This window comes from Urocitellus parryii, chromosome 10, assembly GCF_045843805.1.
Source record: "Urocitellus parryii isolate mUroPar1 chromosome 10, mUroPar1.hap1, whole genome shotgun sequence".
In the NCBI taxonomy this organism is placed as follows: domain Eukaryota; kingdom Metazoa; phylum Chordata; class Mammalia; order Rodentia; family Sciuridae; genus Urocitellus; species Urocitellus parryii.
In genome coordinates this window covers 80,606,097-80,633,030 of record NC_135540.1, presented here as the reverse complement: position 1 = coordinate 80,633,030, position 26,934 = coordinate 80,606,097, and positions in this window count along the sequence as shown.

The following is a 26,934-nucleotide window of genomic DNA, read 5'->3' as shown; positions in this document are numbered from 1 at the left end:
GTTTGCAATCCCACCAACAATGTACAAGTGTACCCTTTTCCCCACATCCTCACCTGCACTTATTGTTGTTTGACTTCATAATGGCTGCCAATCTTACTGGAGTGAGATGGTATCTTAGGGTGGTTTTGATTTGCATTTCTCTGACTGCTAGAGATGGTGAGCATTTTTTCATGTACTTATTGATTGATTGTATGTCCTCCTCTGAGAAGTGTCTGTTCAGGTCTTTGGCCCATTTGTTGATTGGGTTATTTGTTATCTTGTTGTTTAATTTTTTGAGTTCTTTGTATATTCTGGATATTAGGGCTCTATCTGAAGTGTGAGGAGTAAAAATTTGTTCCCAGGATGTAGGTTCCCTATTTACCTCTCTTATTGTTTCTCTTGCTGAGAAAAAACTTTTTAGTTTAAGTAAGTCCCATTTGTTGATTCTTGTATTTAACTCTTGGGCTATGGGCGTCCTATTAAGGAATTTGGAGCCTGACCCCACAGAACTTCTTTTGAAGCCAGTGCATATTGCACTTTCTTGAGAGGTGTGTCAAAATATGGATCTGGATCTTTAAAAAAACCCATGCATGAGGCTAGGAGTGTTGGCACATGTCTGTGATCCCAGTAGCTCAGGAGGTTGAGGAAGGAGGATCATGAGTTCAAAGTCAGCCTCAGCAAAAGCGATGTGCTAAGCAACTCAGTGAGACCTGTCTCTAAATACAAAATTGGGCTGGGGATGTGGCTCAGTGGTTTAGTACCCCTGAGTTCAATTCCTGGTACTCCCCACCTCCAAAAAAAAAAAAAAGAATTACAAAAGATTGTAACTTCCAAACTGGAAATTAAGACAGTCTGATTCTAACTTTAGTTTTGCCACCAACGATGAGAAGGTGGGCAACTCAACCACACCATCCAAATCTTGATTTATTTCTCTCTGTGATGATGTGGACATGTCCTCAAAGTATTGTAATACCTGAAACAACAGAATTGGGTCATTCATGAAAATATAAAATGCTATGGTCAAAAAGGATAAAATAATTGTATCTTCATATGCTGCTATGGAGTGCATTTTCTAGAAAGCAGATGAACAACTTTGCCTTTTGACAAGCATTTCATCCATAGAAATGAATCCTACATATATTCAGAGATGCATACAAAAGGCATCACAGCTTGGTCTATCATATAAAAATGAAAAAAACTAAATGTCTAAAAATGTAGTGAAACTATTAAATTAATCATGGTTTATCCACATGATGGCATGCCAAGCAACCACTTTTTAGTGTTTTTTTTTTAAGTTAAGGATTTTTGCAATGAAGCATTGTGTGTTTTTTTTAAATCGACCCAGAGTATTTGTGCATTATATAATTAAGTCTGTGGGAAAATCCTGGAAGGAAATAGACTATATTTAAATAATATTTTGTGTGTATTCATCCAATTTTCCTTAGTGAGCATCTAATATTTTTAAAATCATAAATTAATTTTTTGAAGGTGAATTCCATCTTGAGAACTAGGGAAAGCTTCATAGAGGGTGTCATTTGCTCTAATTCTTAACTTTCTGGAGTCTTTCCCAGCTCTGAAATGCAAGTATTCTATAAATGGGACATTTCTCACTGACAAGGCAAGCTGCAGATTTCAAACTACTACCCAGATAATTATTGGAAAGTCAGAGCAGAGTTTTCTTTATATTAACTTTTCAGTGAGTGAACAATGTCCTGCAAGACTCAGGTAACATGCCCTGTTTTCACTCACTCCACATCCTAAATATTGATCTTCAGGGAATTGAATGTTACAGTCCTGTGTATGTTCCAAAAGAGTTTCAGTTTTTTCCCTTACTCATTTTGTAATCATATGAGTTGTTTTATGAATATAGATTTAAATATTGATCAAAACAGGAACAAAGCTGAACTGCTGAAATTTACATGATGCCACCACTGGGGTACAGGCTGAATGTGGGCTGGCGGTGGCATGTGGATCAGGCTTTCACATATGGGGCCATCTATGAAGGCATGCTTCGGTGAAATGTCAGGCAACATGTCTGAAACTGCTATAGCAGAATTTGTTATAGACAAAATATATTTTCTCAAAAACCAATTGAACCCTAAATACTTTATACTAAAACAAAATCTGAAGATTTCTTCTGATTTCAAACATATTTGAATGTATTTTAATTCTCCCTTTGACCTGAAACATTCAGTGCAGATTATCATGTCTACAGTAATTCTCAGTGTTTGGCTGCAGGATGTGATGGGTTTTCACTTCCCTTAAAGTAGGATCTGCAATTATAGTTGACTTTGACTACTAGGGTTCCCAGGAGCTCCTCAGCACATTTGCAAGATAGTGTGGAGACACAGAGAGAGAAGTCCCAGAAAAGGTAACATTAAAAGTGTTTTAAACCTTTAATCTTTGGCTACCATTGTTTTTGTTTTAACCTTTGATAGAAAGAGGCTATATGAAAGATGTGTGTTTGAGCCCAAGATCTGTCTTGAAAAAAAGTTAGAAAATTAGTGACCTACTTGACTTCAATGATGTTAACGAATCAGACTTCAGCTTTCACTTTTCAGCTAGCTCAGTCATTTGACTTGCCTCAGATAACTTCTTATAGAGAGTTCAATGATGACTGTGTCTGCTCTCACCAGAGCCACTGGGTAATCAGAGAGCCCACTGGTCAACTGATATGCCTGTATGGCACAGAGGACAGAAATGGCACTTCACAATTTCCTTCCAAGTTGACTTCACATTTGTAATTTTTAAAGTAACTATTAAATTACTCTTTTAAAAATGATACACACTGAAGATTTTTAAATTAGGCAAGAAAGTACAGAAAAGAAAAACAGATGATCCCAAATCTTATCCCCTAAAAGTAAATATTTTTAATATTTGATGGATATTTTCAAGAGCTCTTCACAGACATAAAATACAAATGTATATTCTATCTATCTATCTATCTATCTATCTATCTATCTATCTATATCTATCTACCGACCTACCTACCTATCTATCCATCTAAGAAATAAAGGAAGAGACAGACCAAGAGAGAAAACAGAGGAAGAATAAGAGATCATATCATACAATATTCATGAACTTAAATTTAGGGTTGCCCTTAGGATATATCCTGATTTTTATGTTACCTTTTCTAATCTAAGTTCCCTTACCAATTGTTCCAAATACTTTTATTACCTTGTCTTCCATTAGTCTGTCTTAGAGCTCTCCATTTCTGACAAAGGATTTAGCATGTTCTTTTGAACATGGACCACGTTTTCCTGTCTTCTGAGCTTTACTCTGGCTAACTTCTGCCCTGGCTTGTTGGTCCAGATTCCCTGAGCAAGTGTCTCCTCCTCTCAGCTCTAAAACTGCCCAATAGCCCACACTTGTTTTTGGCATTTGGTCTGTAATATATTTTATTCATTGTCTTTTGGTATGCTGGTGTCCCTATTAGATTGTAATGTTCCCTAGAACAACAGAACTGGTGGGGGTTTTTTTGTTGTTTGTTTGTTTGTTCGTGTGTGTGTGTGTGTGTGTGTGTGTGTAGTTACCTGGGGCTTTCCACCCATTGCTGAATACAATCATTGGGTGATTTCAATTTGCTGCCTACCTGCTTCGAAAGGCTGAGGAGGGATCTAAAAGTTCAGGAAACTGGTGAGGTGTCACAGGACTCACCAGTGTAGATTTCAGGATACCCAGGAGAGGGCTAGGAGCTTGGTGGGACATGACAGAAATGTGCCTGACAACAGCACAGCTAGAGCACACCCCAATATCCACTTTACACATACTCATCAAATGAGGGCAATTGATTAAGTGGAACACTTACAGGAAAGTTAATGCATTAGGAACCTGAATTTCAAAAGGATGATGAACAAAATTTTGAAAACACAAGAAACAGACTGAAGAGAAAATTGCCTTTCAAGAGAAGAAAAAATAGATGAGTTTCCTCTGGGGAAAACATGATAAAAAAGAGGGAACCAAGGGCAAAATGAAGGCAGGTGAGGCAGTGTCATTCTTTGTGCAATTTGATGTCATAATCCTGCTGAAAAATTTTGTTTACATGAAGGGGAGAAAAACCTGAGAGTGAGTGAGCTCCATAATTGAGACCACATGTGTCCCTGTTATTCTGGCTTTTCAGGGACTGAAGAGTATATGTCCCATTAAGACAATCTTAGGAGATCATTTGCAAGTTAAATAATATGGAACAGTTCTACTTTCTCTACATATTTTGTTAAAGTGAACAAGGAAACAAAAGCAGGTTGATTTTTGAACTTCAACTTCCAGTAATGTCTGTTTAAATGTATACATGCACACACACTCACTCTCTTACAATTCAGCCCATCTCAGAAGGTATGATGGACACCTCAGAAACATTACCTAAGTCCATGCCACTCTGAACCAAGGATTCTGCCACCTCCTTTGGAGACAAAGTCCAAGAAACTGTGCTTTGTTTTCCTCTGACTCAACTTTTGGTAGGGAACAGCAATCCTATCATTACAGTTTCTATAATGTCATGCAAATATTTGATCTATTTTGCTCAAGTATGTTATCAGCTCATTTCTAAAGGCAATTGCATCCTATTCACAATCTAAGAGGAAACATATGTAGAAAACAGGTCACTGACTTTGGAGTCAGACTTTGTGTTCTAGAAGAAGTCATTTAGCCCTTCTGAACCTCAGTTACCTCTTCAATAAAATGGAAATTATAATACCTATCTCCCGAAGGATTTGTTACACTAAATGTCAAAAATATAATAGTTTGGTGCCTCTCTGACAATTTCACCCACACAGAAGAGCAAGGAGAATCAAAGCACCCACACGTACACTGTATGACATTAGTACCATTATCCCTTGCCAAATAGAAAGTAACTGACCCGAACAAATCTTTCCACAATCTTGGTCTAGAACTAAGCAACAGCAGGCAATCTAAGTTAATTTCTGACCAAAGGAGATAAAATATGTGGTTGGTGACATTTAGCCTTGTGTTTGCCAAAGAAATATATTTCCTCTTACTTGAAGAGGAAAAGGGAAAGATGAAATAACAAGAGAACACCTCACCTAGGTTCCTGATACCTGTCCAGTACCCAGTCTCTGTTCCTCATAATGACTAGCTAACTTCCTGACTGAGGTAATTATATTCCATGAGGTAATTATATTCATGAGTTAATGGACTCACATTAAATTCCCTCCTGATGTACATGAAATAGTTGGAAATTGGTATCTTTTCTTTGGCAATTAAAAGAGATTTAAATAAAACCATATTTTTGGGGGGAGTGCCAGGGATTGAACTCAGGGGCACTCAACTACTAAGCTATATCCCCAACCCTATTTTGTATTTTATTTAGAGACAGGGTCTCACTGAGTTGCTTAGCACTCACCGTTGCTGAGGCTGGCTTTGAACTCGTGATCCTCCTGCCTCAGCCTCCTGAGCTGCTGGGATTACAGGCATGCTCCACTGTGCCTGGCAAATAAAAACATATCTTAATACCTCTCAGAGAGTACCTGACATGTCACAAGCTATTTTCATAGCATTTTAATGCAATTTGAATGTGAAACAATTGCAAAACTAAGAAGTTTCTTAAGAAATCCTATGAAAGAACTGGAACACCATTTTTACTTGCATGAGGTAGGCCTACCAAAGTAATTGATGGATAATTCTTTCAGTTCACAAAAAGAAGCAAGATAATAAAAACCATACATACAAGAGATACTTACTCATCCAATTTATGATTTATCCTTTTCTTTTTTCTTTTTTTAGTTGTAGATGGACACAATACCTTTATTTTATTTATTTATTTTTATGTGGTGCTGAGGATCAAACCCAGGGCCTCACACATGCTAGGTGAGCGCTCTACCACTGAGCCACGACCCCAGCCCTGATTTATCCTTTTCTTAATCTCCAAATTTATGTTTAGTTTAGCAAACAACATGCACAAAATGTGACAAATAATGAAATTATTCAAAAATATGCTTAGGCTGTGACATTACACAGATTTCTCAAGACGTAGCCCGTTATTAGACCAAAACTTCTTAATACATCAATATGGATCCATTTCTTCTGAGGTGCAACACAGATTTGTTACTAATAGTTAAAACATTAAATTTTGCCCCTTTCCCTTCCTTTTGGCTTTTAGTGAATATCCAAGGTATTTCTATGATATCTTCACTCATCACTTATATTAAGCTATATTTTCTCCTCTAGGAGAGAGAAGGTGCTTATTTGAGAATAGAGGCCATTGCTCTAAATTTTCAATTGGCCATTTGCACAATAGGTGAGATGCTGCTAAACTTGTTTTGCCACCATAAACAATTTGGCTTCAGTGATGCTGTAGCAACTACATTGCAAGACAGTTCTTGGTGGGCTAGAAAATAAATGCACTCACACTGAAATTTGGAGAGTGGTAGTCAGAATATTTAAAAACCTATAGGGCTTATCACTGACAAAGCAGAACACATTCTGAAGAGCTGGAGCACGATGGCAAAGCCCCTGCCTTCCCCCATTCCTTTGTCTGTCAAGTGAAAACCTTTATTAGCTAGAATGAGCAGAAATCTGGAAGATCTCAGTGGAGAAACCTCACAGCCAGGGCTGCAGTGGTATTTGAGTGCCCAGAGAAGTTAATAGTTGCCAGTGGGTACAAAAATATTACAGGACTTTTAACAACTGGATAGGCTATACTATTATGTACCCAGCAAATAGTGCTACCAGCTGGACAAGAGAATTGGAACAATTAATACTGAAAAAAAAAAAGGAAACACCCAGATTTTCTGTGTACTGAGACCCTGGAGAGGATTCCTAGAGTGTATTCCACAGCAAGAGGATTATTCCAGAAGATATTTCTTGGTGTTCCATTATAGTTTCTACTGACAAGTAAGATTGAGAATGAGACCTTGTCCATTATATTCCTATATTCCTCATCACATTACTGAAATATAAAACCTGGAGTAAAGAAACTTCTTGAACATTTTTTAGTCCATGCATCTAATAAGCTTATTTCCCCCAGTGAATTCCTTTGGTATGAAATGATAGCTTTTTTATGACACTAATATTCTTTGCAGCAACATTTGAGAAATGCCACTGAAATTGTCCTCTCCACATTTACATACACTGGGGTTTGTGAACTCTGACAGACAGCTCACCACTGATGTGTGGAAAAGCCAGGCAGGGTTGCCCTGCTGCAATCATTCCCAGGTTTATATAATGATTTATTTCAGAGGCTCAGGAGTCTTGCCACTTACTTTTTTGATTGCAAAACTAAGAGAGGTCTTCAAACATTCCCGCTAATGGTCAGAGGTTGGCAAACACTTGCTATAAACTTCAGAAAGTAAATATCTTTATTGTTGTTGTTGTTATTTTTTAGTTGTAGATGGACACAACAGCTTTTTTTTTTTTAATTTTTATGTGGTGCTGAGGATGAAACCCAGTGCCTCACATGTGCTAGACAAGTGCTCTACCACTGAGCTACAACCCCAGCTCCAGAAAGTAAACATCTTTGCATGGCTGTTTCTTATTACAACTCATCAGCTCTGCTGCTAGAGTGAAAGCAGCCATAGATAGACACATGTCAATGAATGAGCATGGCTGTGTTCCAATAAAACTTTACCTGTAAAAATAGACAAAGGACTGGATTCATCCTGTTGGCTGTAGCTTGCCAAGCTTTGATCTAAAGTAAAAACCAGTAGCCCTTCTCAGCCTCTTCTCTTTCAGCCCAAGAACGACCTTTACACTCCCTATTTGTGTCCTGTGAAAGAAACTAGACTGCAGAGATAAATTAACTGAGATTGATAAATTAATAAATTAAAAAGGGTCCCATCGTTATTCAAATTTATAAGAAGAAACAGAGGATAAGAAAATTCCAAATGACAATGTAAAAGTTGCACCCAGGTATATAAGAGAGAAAGAAATTTCCACTGAGCTCCCAGAGACATTGAAAATGAGCCTCACTTAAGCTACTGCCATGAAATGTTTGGGGACTAAAAGCCTAATGACAATTGTTTGGCTGAGAACCAAGTAGCTGTCACATCAGTGATTCTGCTGCTTGCTACTATTTTTATTTGATAAGCAGAACCTTATACTTGGGCCTCGATTTGAAGTAAAATCATCAATGATTCATGGTTTGGGGACAAGAGGCCCCCATCTCCAGATTGGCCTGTGTTCGGGATTCTTTGGCAGGAGTGTGGTAGATGTTTTCAATTAGGTGAAAAACAAAACCTCAAGAGAATATGGCTTTAACCCAAATAAAACCTCCCTTGGAATATAATTTTCCTGTCTCCCTCTTTCTGTCTCTCACTGTGTATGTGAGTGTGTACGTGTGTGTAAGTGGTTGAGACAGCTGTGTTACACAGGTGGTATCCTAAGCAGTAAATAATAGGGCTTTTATAGATGGCTTGAGACACACAGTCTCAAAACAATTAATTTTACCAGTACACATTTGACCTAAGAGCACTTTTTATCACAGCAGGAATTCCTTATCAAATTCTCAGAGGCAGGTGCCCATAAACACTTTGGAAGCAGATGGACCTTGTGGCTGAGATGGCCAGTAACTCGAGAAAAGAGTAAGAGGTGGCCTGGGAAGAAAGCAAAATATAAAATATTGACCCCAGTCCCAAAAGGCAAATCCAAATAGTCAAGCTGGCCTTTCTGTATATGTCCCAACCCAGCCATAGTGCTGGAGAGCCAGGGAAGGTAGAAGTCAGCCACCAGGAGGGAGGCTTTGCTTGTTGTCATAAGGTATGAACACTCACAATGTTACAAGCACCTGATTTGTATTCAGAAAAAAATAGCAAAATGACCAGATGGAAGATAAAGAATTCATGGAATATCCTCCAAAAACAACTAGCTAACAATATTTCAGAGAAAAAACTCATATGACTGGAATATATATTTAAATGTCTTTTCATATGTGGATACACACACACACACACACACACACATGAAAGATATCCATCTGTCTGATAATAGTGGAAATCACTTTTATTTATTCACAAATTATTCATCCACAGACAATTGTGCATCCAATTTTCTCTACTTGATTAGCTAAATAAGTAGAGAAATTAGCTAAATAACACAGACACACAATCTGCAAATTAGAGATTCTAGCAGAATTTATTTTTTTTAATTTATTAATTGTTTTTAGAGTTTATATTTCAGGTACCAAATCTGGGTTCTGTTTATTTGTTTGGCTGATTTTTCCCATTGAACAATTGCTGGTCATCACATTTTGTTGTTAAAAAACAAAGATGAGGGTTGCAGTTCCTGCAACTAGTACAATTATTTTGGAGACTCATCAAAATCCTGACACTGCTCCAAGTTCAACAAACATTTTTATGGGCTAACAACCCTGAATGACAGTTAAATAAACAAATCATTATAGTTACGGCAAAGCACATGCAGAAGGGCATTCACTTGCTGCCCATCCTTGAGCCTCTGTGGAGACAGGAGGAGTGTCAGAAAGATAGGGAAGACCTTCAGTGAGAAAAACCTGACAGCTACTCTTCTGATCTGAGTCCACATGTGAGTTATGTGTAGAATCATAAACTTGTGGATTTAAAAAATTCTATTTTTGCTTAAAAAATGGTGAAGAGATTATAAGCTTCTCTACATCTCTTACTTAAAATCTCATTTTATTACTTAATTTTCATCTACCATCTTGTTATAAATGAGAGTATTTCTGTTTCTTCCTGATCAAAGGATCCTGATTTTTATTGACTGTGGGCCTGATCTCAGGGGAGGATTAAGTGGTTGACATGGGACACTCATAACATCAACACATAACTAATTAGAAGGCAAACACAATCCCAAAGGAAGTCTTTAACTCAGGTCTCTTTCTAAGAAAAAAAAAAATCTTTTTTCTGTTTTAAGTCTGCAATGTCCGTTCCAAGTATTATCTCCTTATTTTTCTCAAAAATCTGAAATATTTAGCACTCTATAAGCCTCCGGTGTCTTTTTCTCCTTCAAAGAGCAACAAATAACAGACATTTTCTTTTAAGAAAGAAGCATTAATAAGATAAAAACGATGGAATCTTTTTTCTTTGGATCTAATCGAATGTGGGCATCTGCCTTTTCTCCACAAATAGTGGGTTGTTTTTTTTTTTTTTTTTTTGTGTGTGTGTGTGTGTGTATTCAATGGGATCATCAATATGAGAACCCTCTAATTTATTTGATCAAAAGCCAAGAGTACTTGGTCTGCATCGTGAGAAGAAGTAACTGAACACCCAGACACACAGATTTACAGCTCAATTCTACAGATGTTAGTCGGAGAAATAAACCACTCTCCATTGAACTATGAAGTCATGAGAACAGCCCATAAATTTCTTTAAATTTAAGAAAATAAAGAATGGGTAGGACTACAACTTTGGGTCCATTATTCTTGGAAACTGAGGAACAGAAACAGGAGGAGGGCTCATCCCAAGGTAGAAGACACATCCCTTTAACAAGGCTCCCTCCATGGATCTGAGGAAGCCACTGGGGCCTTTTTCCCCCCTCCTGCCCCCTCTGCTCGAAGAATTTCCCCCAGGTTCCCCTGTGTTTCTGCTCTCTCCCAGATACTCTGAGAAACATCTCCCAAGTATCCTGAGCTGTGCTGGAACCAGGTTCTATCTGCTCATGGGCACTGATTTTGTGAATCTCTCCCCAAGTTCATGTTCAGTGACAGTGTGTCAGTAGCTTGAATTCAGTCATAGTGGAAGCATTCACACCAGACCACGGTTCTGTTCTTCCTGGAGGTCTGGCCAGTGGTTAATCCTCTGCCAGCATGACACTATCATGGACACATGTCTGTCCTCTTCCTCCCTCCCCTTGCCCTGTATCAAATTCTTTCCTCAGATAACCACACACTTGAAATATTCCAACAAACTAATTGAGTAAGTCATCAGTGGGGGAAAAAAAAGGTATTTAATGTATTATTCCTGCCAAGCATACATTGAACAGTATCCAATAACAATGACTTAACCCAAGGAAAAAAATCTTCTATTAACTAAAGTCTGAGTATTGCTGAGGAATGATGTGTTTGTCTAGGACAAACTTCTCAGCACTCTTTAAGTCATGCACTAATGACTCTGCCTGAAACCAGTTGTAAAAGGATGTTGAAAACAGGTTGGGAAAAACAACCACCTGGAGAGAGGGCCCAATATTGATTAGTGCATTGACAACTTTGTCATGAGAGAAGGGAGAACCTAATTCTTAAATAAGTATCTGTTATCACCAGGAGAAAAGCAAAATATGCAAGGGCATTTTTTAATATTGTCCATCCTAGATTCGATATTTTTTTCTTTTAAACATTTATTTACTCCAACACTAGATTGTTACCATATTTCATTAAATCTAAGATGCCATTTATTACAAGATATACCACTCTACCTGGGCACATGTCTGTAGTACTAGCTACCAGGAGGCTGAGGCAGGAGGATCACTTGAGTCCAAGAATTTGGAGTCACCCTGGGCAACATAGAAAGACCCTGTTTCTTAAAATAAATAACATTTCATTAGGCACCACTAGGAAAGGAAACAAATTGTTACAACTAAATTAGGCACAGTTTTCTTCTTGGAAGTTTTTACTTTGTTCAGTTTCTTTAGATTTATCTAGACATATTTATCGTGTGTCTTGTGCATAACCACACATTTTGTGTGGGAGATGCTGCGATTCTTAAGGTGCAGAACACCATCCTAATATTTTCCTCTTGCTGTCACTGTAGCTAATGATGGATACACTCAGGTTGGCTGGCCACCCAGCCTGGAGGACAACATCCCAATTTTAAAGAGGTATAAATTTGGAAGTAGGGGAGGCTGTGGAGCACATCTTAGAATGAATGAAATATGGTTTTTAGTCTCTCATATTTAGACTTCAGATCTGGTGTCTAGACTTGTTGTAGATGGCCACTCTGGTGGTGTTTTGCCTCTCTTTAGGTCTGGCTACGTTCACTGAACACCTGAATCACTTGGGGAGTTTTTAAACTCGCTCATTCCACCCAATTCAACCAAAATTTCTGAGTTTTAAAAAAAAAAAAAAACTCTCCAGGTGATTATAATCTGCAACTATTTGGGAAAATATACGAAATTACATCTTCCAAATACCTATCCTTTATTCTTTCTCCTTATATAATTTATAAGGTTAAGTGTATCAAAAAAGGTCATGCTCTCTGCTTTATTGAAATTATCTAAGGTTAACTCGTCAAGCAGTTATTAGGACAGAAATAAATTATAGTTGCTTTTATGACCTTTTATTCCTTAGGTTAAAAATCTCATTCTGCACTTAATGTGCTTTTGATTCATACTGATTAATTATCCTTCCACTCTCTGAGGATCTAGTTCTGCAAGTTCCTAAAACTAATTAATAATACTTCATTTTTGAAATGCTATTTATTTTAAATCTTTAAACACCATATTTTAATGAAAACTTGTAATTTTCATATGAAATAGCTTTGGTTGGATTCATAAGCTAATGGCACATAAGTATCATAAAAACTAGCCATCCTGAGACCAAATCTTATCCTAGAATACAGACAATAAACACAGTTGATTGGAGACAATGACTTTAATTGGTTCTTCTTTTCCTCTAGCAGGGACATTCATTAATCACTCTGGGAATACTCAATCTTTTTAGCTCCACAAAGATCCTAGAGTACAGTTTCCCAAATTCCAATATTCCTCTTCATTTTTCCATCCTTTCTAACAGAATCCTAATTGCTGTTCAAGTGTTTACCTCCCTACTAGCTCCAGAATCAGACTCCCATTATTCTCTGCCAATTAATACATGTGATTCTGAAAGAACAAACAACGCTCATCTTTGGAGAAAATGCCCATTTCTTGAGGAATAGCTCTGCATATTTATAGAGCCTAGGGCAGTTTGACAGTTATGACAGTTTAACAGTTTAATGGTTTGACAGTTGGCACGGGGTGCTTTCGAGTGGTGGCTAAGGATCATGTGAGTCAGCAGGGCTAGTCTGATTGGTGGGTAAAGATCATGAGAGTCAGCAGAGCTCACCATTGGGCGTCTCTCTTGGGGGATGGAGAAGTTAGTCTTTGGAGCCCGATTGACTCCCAACAGATTCTCCTGGCTACTATTGTTACAGGGCTGGAGGGCCTTCCAGATAACTAAAGCAACATGAAGACTCCCCTTAACCCCAATTCTTGAAATCAAGTCAGAAAGATTTCAGACATGTTGCTCAGAGTAACAGGAATGAGTTTATTAGAAAGGTTAGAAAAGGGAGAAGTGGATACTCTCAAGGGATAGAATGGGTCCTCTCAGAGAGGAGAGAGACAATGTGCCCCTCCTGTACTCCAGTTTTATTGGGGATCCCAGAAAAGTTTCCAGAGAGTCCTGCCCAGGTCCACCTCTTGATTTTGACTAACAGCAGGATGACATCAGACTTTCAAGTCCCTGCTGCCACGACAACTCTAGGTTACTTTGGCCCATGCTGACTGGTTCTAATTAGATTCTTAACCACAAATTCTTACAGATTTCATGGTTAGGAGGAATTATCCTTATCTCCCTGATGAAAGGAGAGGTCTGTGAAAAGGGTCATGAAAATCTCTCCCTTCAGGATAACTTGTGTTCCTCTTATCTGAATTATTTTGAGCCTGCATTTCTCCTGCAGATAACAGGTAGTTTGCTGAGGAATGAGATATATCAATCCACTTAAGCAAGGTCGGGCTGCAGGCAAGTCATTTCTTGGAAAAGAAGGTATGTGGGGATCAGTAGGCCAATTTTATAGAATTATTCCCTAACCTCAAGTTCTGTTCCCACCACTAGCATCCATCTGTCCCCCATCATTATTAGACCAGAGATGGACAGGGGGCCTAATCAAACCAAGGGAAAGGACTCAAAGGTCAGGTTTGAAAGCAAGGTTTCTCAGGTCTCTCTTTTGCTGTGAGTAGCAAGAATGCACATATCCCCAGTTTGACTACCATCCACAGTCAGAAGGGGAATTAACTTGAACATGAAATCAATACAAATCTGAGCAGAGGATAGAGACAGAATGATCCTGGGCCCTTGAGGTCACCAATGACTTTAAATACAAGAGCTAACCATTTCCTGTTTAAGTTTGATTTTCTGTTACTTACAGCTAAAAGCACAAGATTATACTTCTTCTGCTTGTCCTATTCAAGCAGCTGAGTTGTAGGTCTGATAGAATGCCAGTGGGTCACGCTAAGGAAGAATGCAAGGGCCATCAATGCCTGACTACCTGATGTTTAGGACACTGAGTGCCTCAGTATGAGGACAGAGGTGGGGAGAAAAGCAGAAAATAGGCTCCATTGCCCTGCCTCCTCCACGATGGGATCTTATTCAAGTCAATTTGACATTTAGAGCCTTTGGTTCCTCATTTGGAGGACAAGCTTGTCATTACATGAATGCACTAAACCAGGGATCAACAAGCTTTTTCTGCAAAATGCCAGGTAATAAATATTTCCAACGTGGTGAACCATACTGCCTCTGCCACAACTATTTAATTCTGTCCTGGTAACACAAAAGAGGTCAGAGAGGATGAGAGTGTGGCTGTATGTTCCAATAACCCCTTGTTTACAGAAGCAGGCAGCAGACTGAACTTGATTCTTGAGCTACTGTTTGAGACACCTGAGTTAAACTCCCAGGGAGATAGGACGGCCAGCTGTCACATACCTTCTGGAACAATAAATAGGAACCACACAGCAGCACTGTAAAGAAGCTTTCACCCACTCACACATACACCATAAAAGTTGAACTTAATGTAATTAAAACTAAGATCTGGTTTACAGGAAATAGAGAAACTTGTTAAATGATACAATGAGAAAACACACAGACTAACCCAAAATGTGGGACATTCAAGGTGGACTAAGGTCTGTTCCAGGTTAAAATGATTAACAATTGAATGACCAAAAGCAATGTGTAGACTTTGTTTAAATCCTAAGTCAAATAAACTTTTTTAAAAGTACTTTTATCAGGTACAGCATATACTTGTATAATCCTGCCTACTCAGGAGGCTGAGGCAGAAAATTGTGAGTTATGGTCTAGCCTGATGGGGTTAGCTTAACCCCATCTGTAAAAAAGTAATAGTTTAGAAATCAGTAAAATTTGAAAATTTTCTATATTTGTTTGATGCCAAGGAATTAACTGTCTTAGGTGTGATAATGACATTGGAATAATATAAGAAAATATCTATACATTCTAGAGTTTATGAATGAAATGAAGTCTAAATTTTCATAAAACGGCTTTGAAGAAAAAGTTGAAGATGAAGAAGTGTGTATGGCATACTATTATTTTCTACATCTTAGGAAATCTATTCAAGAGGTCTTTTCCTTGAATCAGCAATTTTCTCAAAGAAGAGCTACTTATTTGGGCACTTAAAACTGCAAAAATTCAGTTAAAATGCAAATAAACACATTTAAGTGAAGAAATTTCGGTAATATATTAGTCTGATGATTTCTTGAAAACTGGCTCTCAAATTTTACTTTTATTTAGAAGAGTTGTCTCTACTTTTTTTTTCCAATTGAACCAAGAGTCACAGTTTATATATTTTCCTGGATATGCATATACAAAATGGATCTGGAAGGATGGGGAAAAATGGAAATGGTGTCTTCAATAAGGAAAACAGTGGGGGCCAAGAAAGTAAGGGAGCTCTTCTATTATAACCAATAGATACATACTTACTAAACTCATAGATATATTGCCTATAAAGCACACAAATATAATTTTAAAGATAAAGAGGATCACTTTGTATGAAATTTTGCACTGCAAGTTTTGTAGCCACGTAGGTCTCAAATATCCTGTCTCACCCAAGTAGAAAGTAGCCCATCAACATATTCATGATGGTCAACTAGGGTACAATAAAATTCTTTGGAGAGTAGCCTTATTTTTTAGTTCATGGAATCTTATGTATTTGGCCCAGGCATCTTAAGCTGTTCCTTAGTCTACTCAACAAAAACAGAAGTCTCTTGGAAACTGAAAGGCATCAATTATTGGATGGAAATGTTAGTGGAGGAGAAAAGGAATCCTTCATAGATGAACATGCTTCTCTTCCCTTAGTCCTCTTTATTCCACATAGTGAGCTCTCGTCATGTCTTTGTTCCCATGTGATTGGCCTGGAGAAGGACATCTCATGATCAGAGGTTTTCCCAAACTGAGAAGGCAAGAAGGTGATTCGCATCCATCTCAGAAAAAAAAAAAAAAAAAAAAGCAGTGCGAGGAAGCTAATGCAAACCTTTCACACATCCCTTTCACCATTAGAATGGCCATATCCTAGGAGCAGAAACCAGGACGGGAACTAAGAAAGAAGGTCAGGGAATGTCTGCTGCACAATGACCTTGGCTTGGGTCTCCAGACAGAGAGGAGAACAGCATCCTTTATGAGCCTCAAACAATCAACCTACTTCTTTACTGTTTATTAACTAAGAGAATGTGTTCTCCTTGAATACCCTAAATCTACATATTTTGGCAAGTTGGTAAATCCTAAACAACTTCCCGTACAAGAAATAACTTACAGAAACTTTACAAAGCACTGAGGTCAAGGTTATCTTCCCTCAAGTTCCCTTCATACAGGGTAATAATTAATAGGTTAGTTATCCACCACCCTTCAGTAAGAAGTCGGCTTCTTCTCGGTACTCTTGCTATAGGTAGTCTTTCACAGTTAATTGTGGATACAACAATCTCATCCCTCAATCTGCTGCAACCTAAAATAACTTTTCGGTTCTGTCTTCCTACTGTCATATAAAACTGACCATTCTGGAGGAATTGCCTTAGGAATTCCATGACATTGTGAATTATGATTTTTTCACTCAAATGTCATATTAAGACAGTAAAGGTTTACAAAGAACCTATAAAACTGCAGGCATTGTAGAAAGTCCTGATGCTCAAGACAGTTACTATATAAGTAAGAAAAATGTTCTGATCACATAAAGAACCATCATGGGGAAGAAATACTGATATTGGAACATAAATTGTGGATATGACTAATTCCACCTCCAAAGGAAAGGACAGTGAGGGTGGAGAGAGGCTTCAGAGATGGTGATAGTTGACTAGGCGGAAAAAGAGAAGGGCATTTCCAGTCAGAGAACTGTGTAAGCAGAATGACAGGGTCATAAACATGTCTATGAAGGGCTATTTGGGAAACTTTAGTCTTGGGTGGCAAGAGAAACAAATAGAAGAAGTCTGTGAAGGCCAAAGTATGAAACTCTCTGCTAAAGGGTTTGAACTTTATTCAGTAGGCAACAAGCTTTAAAACAGGAATAACAGGAATAGATGGCAGTATCTCAAGGACCAACCCTATGTTTATTGTTGAATCCCGTAACTGGATCCTGTTCACCCATAAATGTCCTTTATTCAGTGTTCCCAGAAAGTCTCTTTTATTTTCCCACTTCCCAGCTTTGCTTATCTTTATCACTTCCTCTAGCTTTTCCAACGTCCATCCATCCATTCTTCCAAACCCACGTCAAGTCCTCTCTTCCAGAGAGCCTATGCAAACTTCCTCCATGTCACCCCAGAGGGGCAGCGGACACATGCAGGACCGTGAGCCTTGGATAAGGACTGACAGTTCTTTCCCTCACTACCTGTGGCTCCAGGGTGTCCCCTCATCATCCTGGATCTCAGAGACAGTATACTGATTGAGGAGCAGAAAAAAGAGGGAAGCAGAGAAAAAGGATGAACAGATCATTTTCTAAGGGCACATCTTGCCCTATAGGCATCCCTTTTTGCTCTAACTTCACAGAGTGTGTTGTCTACCTCAGTCCTGTTCCACATAACCCGGGGTCCTGCCCACAGAAGACGGTAACCAGAATCCACTGGGTGACTGATAGTCTTGTTCTCTGAGGAAAAACCCATTTGGGGGATTTCTTTTATTAATTCTCCTGTTATTGGCAGAGTCTTTGGGTCTTTTTGAATTTTGGAGTTTGCCTAAGAAATCTCACTATTTTCAAGCAGTTTATTTTACTATAATATCAAAGGAGTAGAGATCAGACAGAGTGGGGAGCAGAGCCACGTGTGGATCGCCCTTCCATGTGATCTCACTCTTGTGTGACAAAGCTTGGCACTGACAGTTCCCTTTCCAGGAGTCATCAGGACAGTGTGTGAAGGGAGCACAAATGCAATAATGGGTCCCAGCCACGGTGCCTAAGGGGACTTTGCTTTCAGTCTGGAGTTTCATTTGTCTGTGGAAAGCAAGCACATTAAACCCTGCTGGCTCCCTGGGCTTTAGTGAACCTGGGTAACAGAGCAAGCGACAGCTCCTCATTACTCTAGATGCATCTTGAAAGTGCGCAGATTTCCACCACATCACTAAGCTCACTGAATATGCTCACTCGAGGAAAATAAATAAATAAATAACAGAATTCAGTTAAATGCGAGCAACAAGTATTGCACATTTCTAATATGTTAATCAGTCTTTTAGATATAAGATAAACAATATTTCCATTTATGAGTTTTCCATTAGAAGATCCTAGACACCTGTGTCTGCACTAAACATTTTACCTATATTATCTCATTTAATTATTCTTGGTTTTGTATCAATTTATTATCCTCATTTGCAGTGAGAAAATTGAGATGGGGGAAAGGGGCTTTTAAGACCACACAGCTACTAAAGTACAAGGTTTTTACCTGGCTGGGTCTGACTCTGCGTATCTCTGTTATGCCCTCTCTTTTCCTCTTCTCAGGGATGCTCAGACCCAGGCTGGAGAATCTGATATTTTGAACTCAGACTTATGGGTTTAGATCCAGGCAATTCCCTGAGACTTCTCAACCCTGCAATTCTCAGTCTGGTTTTGATCTGGAGTCTTTTTTATTATTTTTTGTCTCCCTTGGTCTTACGTTTCCTAAATTTCCTAACTGATGCTACCAACATTTACCTCTATAACATTTGACAAAATGCACCTGAAAGATAATAGATTCCCAACAAGGGGGTCCTGTGACCCTAACCATCAAGGTCCTATTTATACTGGAGGACCCACAATCTGGAAGTGAGGATGGGAATCTCAGAAGCACTCACTTCTGTGGCCTCACTTAGGCCCAGCTCCTTCAGCCCTTCCCCAGTCCCTGAGGTAAGATGGCCCAGCACTACCACAGATCCTTCCAGAATCATCTGGACTTCCTCACTGGTGTCCTAGATGAGAGAAATCCCTTCTTCTTCAGTTTAACTGAGCTAATATTAGAATGCTTTTGAACAACAGTGGGAGAACTACCACAGGTAACACAGGGAGTCCCAGGCCAGGCATGGATGAGTTCACAGGGCACGGGTTCCTAGTGCTGATGAATCCCAGTATGGTTTCTAGCTCACACGTCCTGTCAAGTATCAACTCCAACTCTGTTTCCTTCTTTTTCTTTTTTAAAGAGAGAGAGAGAGAGAATTTTTTAATATTTATTTTTTAGTTTTGGCGGACACAACATCTTTGTTTGTATGTGGTGCTGAGGATCGAACCCGGGCCGCACGCATGCCAGATGAGCGAGCTACTGCTTGAGCCACATGCCCAGCCTTTCTGTTTGCTTCTTATCGTCCCAGTTGGGACCAGGACTGGGCCATGATTCTCAGCCATGTGGGTTTACATTCAGCACCAGTGTGAGGCAGCATCTGGGCAGGTTCTCAGGCCAGTCACAGATAGCTTTCTCTAGGTTGGCTCTGGAATCACAATGAGGCTGGGAAGGTAGGTAACTTATTGTCCAAAGGGAAGCCTTTCTAATAAGTCGTTCTAAGGAATCATGTTGGTAAAACTATTTTTAATTCAATGGTAAAATGATATTAAGACATTGAAGTAAGACCTATGAACAAAGGCAGTAAAGGGGGTGCCATCTTTATTTATACCTTCTCTCTAATCGACAAGCTTGCTCTTCCTTCTGCCATATCTTCAGATTCCCAGACCTTCAGGCTCTACCCACTTAACTCCTACATTCTGTGTGCTGACATCCTGGTAGAGCCTCCCTTTATCTCCTAATTGAAAAAGGCATGTTTCAACCTAGCCTGCAACAATTCTCCTGAATTGCCTTTGAAGTCACTTTTGTGGTAAAGTCGCGCTGACACTGACCTATTTTTGCCCATGAATCTTTTTCTCTCAGTCTTGCTCATTTGCCTGAATCCAGGTGTCTACAATAGCTGGTTCTACTTAATGGGGAAGCTCAGGTTCGTTGCCTATTCTAAGTGAGCAACTACTTTTAAACTAGCTAAGATCTTTGTTGGCTTCTGGAAAATCAACTTGGATGCAGCAGATACAGTAAAAACAAGAGGCCCAGGTAGATGGCCCCACAGTGCCTACAAGAGAAATGGTGAGGTCCAAAGTAGCAAGTCCAGGGGAGATGGAAGACAACGAGCTCCTTTAAGGAGGGCTAATTGACCTTTGCCGCTATACCCCATAGGTGAATAAGGATTAAGTGAGACAGTACATGTTACACATTTAGTGTCCATTGAATAAAAAGTATATAATAAATGGTAGCTATTATTTTTCATTAGTTATGTGTACTGGAGTTTGTCTTTGAGGCTGAATAATGTTCACTATCATTGGAATTCATTATTCAGTCAGGGAATTGTGTTTCAATCTCTAGAATAAGCACAAAGTAATTTACTATAAAATGTTACTGTCCCGATTATTATAACTATTTATTATTATACCTACCATGAGCCACAAAATTAATTCCTATTCCAAAACACATTAGAAAAACCATTTGCTATATTGGAGAAGAAGTTTTGTTAAATTAAATGTGTTCAGAGTGAGCACAGGATGGTTCATTTTGAAACTGACTTCTCACATTGTTGGCTTAAATTTTTTACCTTAGTCCTTATCTTTAATCACCTCTGGCCAGTCATCCAGCTCCAGTTCCTTAGCACATTATTTAACCAGTAAAGTAAACTTCCTGATTTTTTTCTATATCCCCATTTTTATGAGTTTTGGTCATTCCCTCAGGCAGGTGACAGAATTATCCTCCTTTCCTACAGAGGTAAGGAGCTCTGTGCGCTGTGCTAGGTGATGCTTGACTTCCAATAACCTTTTGTTATTATCAAGAAAGATGAAAACTGTGGCCTTTGTCCAGAAGTGAGGCAAGGAGTTTTTCTGCATGATCTGACATCTCAAAGCTCTCAGGTCAGTTTCAGTCAATATTTACCTGTCAGCTCAAAACGTGCTGATGGTTTTCTTCTACCTTCTTAGACCTTTTGTCAGCGATAATTTTTTATGAGCTGAATGTTTTAAGAGACAGACGCAGCATAAACCCTTTATATCACAGGACAAAGCACCTGGATTCACTCTTAACTTAGAAGCCCAAGAACCATGATCCATTAAGCTATTATAATCTATATCTGCAGCAATTCCAGAAGTATAATTAGACCTACAGGGGATTGAACCCATATAATCAACAGCTGTTAGGAGACGATCCTTCTGTACCTATGAAAATAATATTTAAAAACACATTTAGGCAACCATAAATTGGCTTTATAATCAAACAATATTTTATTGATGTTTGGCTTGTGGGATTTCCTTTTTTTATTGGGGTGCCATATGTTTAACTGTAGCTTGTTTCCTTGGGAATGCAGTATATCACATAGGTATGAAGATGACTTTTTAAAACATGTATGTACATGGTAACTCCAGCTATGCTGGGGCTTTACCCACACTTGTTCTCTCTTCCTTAGAGATCTGCATGATTTTTTCCAACTTACAGTTCTTTTCTATCCACTTTCCCTCTCCCTCTTACTACACCCATGTGGTCAACTAGAGAAAAGAACAAACCAAAACTCATAGTCTCCTTCCAGATCCTTGCCTTCTCAAAGTCTGGTGGGGCTCGAAGGAGAACCCATCCTATCAGTAAACGAAAACTATAGAAACCAGAACAAAGTCTCCTACAAAATCTCAGTAGGAAAACTCAAGGAAATCACTATGGTGAGATAAGATCATTTCTAATAAATGCATATGTAAGAAACAAAAACAAGGTAAAACTTTTGAGAAATAGGGGAGAAACTGCCAAGTACATCAATGGTGGTGGTCCTTCCTAATTGCAAAAAGTGGTATTATTTTTAAAAAACAAAAGCAAACAAATTAAGCATAGTCCATTTCCCTCTTTCTATGATAATCACTGAAAATATTTTACAGAGGGGTTTCTAAATAGCCCTGTGGCTATGAGACTAATATGCAACACAGCTTAGCATCAGCCTTGGTGGCCAAGGGACTGTCAACACCCCTTGTCCCTTAATCTTGGGCAGCACAGCATCTCTAGTGCTTAAAAACAGAGCCTCTAGACCTGCTCTGGCACCAGGGAGAGACTCGAGCCCTGATGGGTCAAACTCATATTTTGGCCTGCAGCTCCACTGGTTGGGGCATGAGCTGGTGTGCACCCCTTGTACTGAGCAGGTTCTTGCAACTATGAGACTCAGATGTGATCCAGATCAGTGTAGCCTAGGTGTATTTACCAACATTACTCCCATCTCAGGCAGCATAAAGTGGAGCAAGACCCCATTCACTGAGGATAGACTGAGAAATAGTAAGCACAGGATTTTGCCTTGGAACTCAGTGCCAAGCTAGTCAAACTTAACCCTGTGAAGGTCTTAACAGTACCCATCCCCAGGCCAGTGTCCATGGATGAAATCTCTGGAACATAACTGGTGCTAGATAGAGATACATGGCCTCAGTCTACTGGAATAGACAGACCATCGTAGCAGGGGTCTTGGTCCTAACCAGGACTGCACTGAGCTTGGGGGCTATTGGCACATGTCATGATAGTGTTGCAGCATGGGTAGTTACAGGTGTGGCAATACAGCCTGGTGCTGTTCCCTTCACAGTGATTCTGGCCACTTTGTGACTGGACAAGGTATTTGGGGCTGCCTTGTTCCCAGGGAGAAGCCTGTGTGGGTGGGCTACCCTTTTTAGGTTCTACCTCAGTTTATTCTTAACAACACACCAACTTGATATGTGACAAACCTGGACTTGGATCACCCTCTAGCACTTGAATGGTGACAACACTCCAATAGCATATACATGGCAAACCTGGACTTCTGGCACCACCTAGTGCTGAAGTAGTAGCAATAACTATAGGCTCAGATAAAATAAGCAGCCTGCTTAGAATTTCTGGAAATTCATGTACCTAAAGAGCCAAATTGCAAAAACTGGGATAAATACCTAATCCTTTAATGTGCAAAAGTTGCATACCAATGAGTATCAAGAACATTTAGAGAACCAAGCATGGTTGTACACACCTGTAAGCCAGGCTACTCAGGAGATTGATGCAGGAGGATCACAAGTTCAAGGTAAGACTTGGCAACTTAGACCCTGCCTCAAAATAAAGAAATATAAAGGGGTTGGATGTAGCTCAATGATAAAGGAACCCTGGGGTCAATCTCCAGTATAAAAACAAAAACACAACCTTTCAGAGAGCAATGACCTCGCCTAATAGACAAAATAAGGCACAAGAAAGTGACCCAATAGTTACCAACATGGGAAAACTCTCAGATGGAGAATTTAAAACAGCTGGTTTTAAAAAACTTGATGAGATTCAAGAGAACAACAGAAATAATGTGATACTCTAGCAAAAAAAACAGAGATGTTAACTGATTTTCTGAAAAGATAAAATTGACAGACCCTTAGCTAGACTAAGAAAAAGAGAGGAGACTCATAAATAAAATGAGACAAAAGGGAGACATGACAACAGACACCACAGAAATACAAAGAAGTATTAGAAATTATTATGAGGAAGTGTCAGGATGGCACAGTAGAAGAAAGAGGCAATTCCCATTTGCTCTACTGTTTGGAATTTGAACAACAGAAATACAGCTTCATAATAAGCTGGGTATCTGAAGAAAACCATTATAAGTCATTATTTGTCTGTTAGAGACATGAAGAAGCCCAGAGATTCTGGTGTAGTGAACAGAGAATATAAGGAAATAAATCCAAGCTTGGCTGGGACAGTGGTGCTGTGTCACCATAAAACCTGGTGCAAGACAAAGAGAGAAACACAGCAGACAAGTTTGACACACAAAATGTGCTCCATGTTTCTCAACTTCTAAGAACTAAGGTGAAGATCCACTATAGGAACCTAAGAGTCTATAACAGATACTTCCACTCTTTCTCAGCCAGTGCTTACTGCATGACCTAAAGAACGCCTTGCAAATCACAATCCCAAAACAGAGAGAACAGTTGATCCAGGGGTTTCAAGTCAGAGGTACAGAGAAGAGTACATCCTGCTCTCCCTTTGAGCCCTTTGGTACCATTGACAAGTGGGAAAGAATGAGGGAGATTATCCAGGCAGGCCTGATTACACTGATGACAGGAGAAGTCAACTGATTTCCTCTTGAGATCTGTGTGGCCAGCTGAAAAGGGGACATTGACCAGGTAGGCATGATTACATTCATGAATAGAAACTTCAAATTCATATTTGGGTGGCACACAGGCTACAGCAAATATGTCGTGTACTAGCCATCTAGAGAGTTCTGTCACCCCCACTTATGAGTAGAACTCTGGGGAAATACTAGCAAACCAGACACCCAGATGAAGCCAAAGTCTATTCTGCCCTAAGGGTACAAGGACTTAAGTGCTCTGGAGTACATAACCTAAATAAAGTTTCAGAGTTCCATTTAGAACTCAACCCCAGAAGCCAGAACTTCCCAAATAGATCTCTGTACCACTTCCAACCAGGAAGAGTGGCAATCTAAGACATCGGGAAAAAATCTCAATAGATGGTACTTCCAGTTACATACACCTGGTACTGGCAAGCAGAGAAGCTGAGAGCCATTTCCACCAGTTACACTTCCAATCTACTCCAGCAGGAAGAGTAGCAAACACACACACACACAAAAAAAAAAAAAAGGTTGGATTTAATATTGCCCAACCTGGCTCCCTCTTTGAGGCAGATAGCCCAAGAAGACAGAAGGACAGTCTATAATAAGATGTAAACACTCGACACCAGCTACCTCAGTGGAAAAATTTGAGCATTTTAAATTCAGAATTTCTCTATTTTCTATTAATATTTTTAAATTGTTTTTCAAAATATGTGTATTGATTGGTTTATATATTTTTTTTCTAGGTTTCTTTTTTTCTTATTTTATCATTTCTTTTTCTTTTAATAATCCTCTACTCTTCTATTCTGTTTAAGAGGTAGTGATCTTTGGGGATTTTGTTAGATTTTGGAGTATTTTAAATTTAGTTTTGTTGCTTGGTATGGAGGGATTGGTGTCCTTCTGCTCTGCTTGTTTGCTTATTACATTTACTCTCCTCACCTCCTTCCCTCTAATAGTAAAAAATCTTGTCCTCTTACTTTCTCACTTCCTCCTTCATTATGGCCTATACACACTACCTCACTTCCACTTTCCCTTCTTTCACCTTTTGAATATTCCAATCTTCCTTTTGCCTTAATGTCCTAACTTCTTTACTCTTAATGAACCATATTCTTAACATCCTTTAATTCCATGTAGTCTATTCCATCAGGGAATGAAGTGAGGTAGTTCAGAAGAAGCCACACTCTCATAGCAACTCCTTAATAGTGAATCAAAACATCAATTTAGTGCCAGAAAAATTGAGTCTAAAAAGCAAATAACTCTCACTTGAAACAAATTATCTGAGCTCAGAAATTAGGAGCCTGGCCAACACTGATAAATGGGGAATTGAGACCAATTAAATCATACTATATATAGTGAACCCTGAGTCATCACCTCCACCTCCTCCAGAAAAAGCTGGAGGATAAATTGATGCATTCCACTTTTCTCCCTCCAGCACATGGTCTGACACTCAGAAAGAGCAGGGTGTCAGACCTATCTAGCCAAAAGGGGAGTGAAATTCTGCAGTGAAACTCTACATACAGACTTCTCTAACAAGTTTGACCACCTTGTGACAGAGCTTAGAATAAACTGCACAATAACTGAAACCCCAGAAAAATAACACCTATTTAAAAAACCTGACCTAGAACAATACATTAGTGGATTGCTGAAGAACATTGGTAGTAAGGTTTTATTTTTTTTTTAAGATTGTTAATTTAAGGAAGTTTTCTGAAGTGGCTACAACTTCTGGGGATTAGTGTCTTTTCTCAATGTGCTGTTAGAGACTGGATGAAGTAACAAGTTCAAACTGAGTGAAAATATTGACACCAAGATATTTACCCAACCCAGGACACATTGTAAAACAGCAACTCACTAAAAAAGTTCTTTACATGAAATTAGAAAAGATAGTTATTCCAGAAAGTGATTTTTCATTTTGTTAGTATTTCTACACAAAGGAACAAGCCACCCCAAATAGCTCACTGCACAACTGACCCCATTGACACAACAGTGGAAGAAATGCCAGAAAAATAATTTATAAAGTTGATAATTAAAATATTCAATGAACTAAATGAAGATTTAAGTAATGAACTAAGAGAGACTATATAGGAGTTGAAAGAACATTTTAATAAAAAAGAGATTCTGGAAAAAGAACCAAACAGAAATTCTAGAAATGAAAGCTCAATAAATTGAATTAAAATTCAGTTGAAAGTATCATCAACATGACCACTTTGAAGTCATATTATCATGCCTCTGACACAAAATATGTAATCTTGAAAAAAATGTTGATAATAAAGATGTTAAGAGAATGACCATAGTATTCAAGAAATCTGGGATAACATGAAGAGACCAAATATAAGAATCATTGGCATAGATGAAGGCATTCAAATACAAATTTTAAAAGTACACAACCTTTTTCAATGAATTAATATCAGAAAAATTTCCAAACATTAGGAATGAGACAAAAATTCAAAAATAAAAAGCATGTAGAACCTCAAATAAATAAGATCAAAAAAGATTCTCTTCAAGATACATTATAATTAAAATGCTTAACTACTGTACAAGCATAGAATCTAAAAGCCACACAAGAGTAAAAGAGCAGGTCACATTTAAAGGTAAGCCAATTAGAATTGCTATGAATTTCTCAGATCAGACCTCAAAGCCAGGAGAGTTTGGAATAATATATGCCGATTCCAACCATTAAAGATATGGGTTCCAACCATTAAATTTTACATGATAAGCAGAAACTAAAAGAATTCATAACTATAAATCAAAAACTACAAAAGATATTC